At 43.1% G+C, this 2,215-nt stretch overlaps 1 non-coding gene across 1 annotated transcript; it reads right to left on the bottom strand.

The window, feature by feature from the left end:
* Positions 1-1,781: 1,781 nt before the first annotated feature.
* On the bottom strand, positions 1,782-1,873 carry trnar-ucu (transfer RNA arginine (anticodon UCU)). Its single transcript is given in 2 exon segments — positions 1,782-1,817; positions 1,837-1,873. It is a non-coding gene; the product is annotated as a tRNA-Arg (tRNA).
* Between the last annotated feature and the right edge of the window lie 342 nt (positions 1,874-2,215).

The following is a 2,215-nucleotide window of genomic DNA, read 5'->3' on the forward strand; positions in this document are numbered from 1 at the left end:
CTGCTGTGGCCAAACTTGTAGAGTTGCGTGCAGTTCTGATCGCCTCATAATTGGACGGATGTGCAAGCATTAGAAAGGGTACAGATGAGATTTCCTAGGATGTTGCCTTCTATGATAGGATTGTCTAATGAGGAAACGCTGAGGGACTTGAGGCTGTTTTTGATAGAGATGAGAATATTGAGAGGTGAATTAATAGACACATAAAAGATGATCAGAGGTTGACGTAAGGTGGACAGTGAAGGCCTTTTTCTTCAAATGGTGATCGTTGGTGCAAGGGCACATCGATGTAATTTGAGGGTGATAGATGCCGAGGTCGATTCCTTTCTCAGAGAGTAGTAAGGGCGCTGAACGTCTTACCTTCAACAGTCGTAGACTCAATAACCTTCAGGGCAATTAAATGATCATTGGACAAACTTACAGCTGAAAATGGTAAAATGCTGTTCAGGTGGACTTCAAATTGGTATCATAGGTCGGTGCAACATTAGGGCCAACGGTACGGTTTTCAAGTGTAATATTCTGGGTTTGAACTATTCTTCAGCTTGAAGTTGCAATCTTCTCTGGTCACTATCAGAAAAACAAAGACGTGGCGAGAATCGAATGCGGAACTTTGGCAGCTCATGTCCTGCCGTTCTGTCATGCAAGTACAGCAAACTAACTAATTGCACCACTGCACCTGTCATCTAATGATGACGAATGGCTGCTGAACTTACCACTGGGACCCTGAACCCAATTACTCATTTTTCTTCTGTGGATCTGACATGAAACACAATGCAAAGGAGGTTATACTAATCATGGATCATCGATTATGAAGCATCAGGTTCAGGAAAATGTCATAGAAAAATGTGGTAAAAATCGGCTTTATTGAATACTGCGTACAAATACCATGGTTTCCTGCATTGATCACAGGCAATGTTATGTCGCCACTGTATTGGGATTTTCCTTCTATCGGCTTCAATTCGTCAGAAAATTCGATTCACTGATATTTCACCAACTTCCTTTGGCATGTTCATATGACACATCGACCCACACTGCACACAACCTCGACAATGTTCAGCATACTGCATCCACGAGCACGTGGCATGGTTTTTATAAACAGTGAAGACTGAATAATGTTATGCAAGGGCAAATTGAAATTCAGTTTAATTAGTAAAGTCGCAAGAATACAGAGTAAGACTCAAAATGTCAGAAATTCACGTTCATTACCTTGGCCAGAATTCCTGACCAGCAAAGGGGAAATCTGCCCCTGAATCCCCAGCATCCATGCAATTGCTTGCTCCATGTGTCCACTTGGAAACCTATGTGAAGGCACATTCAGCCTGAAGGAGAACTTGTGAGAATCCTCCACTGTCTGATCTAAATCTGAAACAAGAGCTGTCTATTCCAGCTGGGAGGGAATCGAAATGGAGGTGCTACCAAAATATTACTTGGTGTTTAATTCATATTGTCCTCATTGCGATTGTTTAAAAACCTGGGCCAGAAATGGCACAGACACAAAGGAGCAGAGGAGGCCGATCTTAACACCGATCCTGCCCGCCACGTCATTCGATATCATCATGGCTGACACAACAATGTTAATTTTTTTTCCAGCCCATCCACGTCAACGTGTTGCCTCGTGGCGAACAGATATTTATCGATCTCTATCATAAATAGACATCGAAAATGTAAATCTGTGAGAGGAAAATGTTCCGTTTCGAGACAGTGGGTTTCTGCACGAATATTGTTGGATTTTCAGATGACAGCCGAGTCTGGTCTGACCACCTTCCAAACAATAAACTAAAACTCGACTCTGATGGGACTCGAACCCACAACCTTTGAATCGCAACCTGAACAAAGGCATAGAAGTCCAACGCGCTTTCCATTGCGCCACAGAGCCACGTTAGCAGCACACTTTAAGCATGCAACTTTGTCTTTGACCCATTGCGTTCAGGACACCCATCTTGCGTCTGTCTGCCTTTGTCACAATTTCCAAGACCTGGTCCTTTTCCACGTGTGCTCTGGCTCTTCCCGTGTTCAGCTGCAGACTGCTGAAACGTTCTCATGACACTTAGCTTTACCACATGTTCAGATAATGATTTCCAGATAAACAACACGCTATAGGTGAAAGCATTCTCCCCAAACCTCCTCAAAATATCTTGTCTCCCGTCTTTCCTTTATGTCACTCTATTCCTTCCCAATGTAGGGTTATCCTTGTCATATATATCTATCCTCTTCATAA

This window comes from Chiloscyllium plagiosum, unplaced genomic scaffold (genome assembly GCF_037043375.1).
Source record: "Chiloscyllium plagiosum isolate Xiang-an unplaced genomic scaffold, Cpla_swu_hap1 HiC_scaffold_14, whole genome shotgun sequence".
NCBI lineage: Eukaryota > Metazoa > Chordata > Chondrichthyes > Orectolobiformes > Hemiscylliidae > Chiloscyllium > Chiloscyllium plagiosum.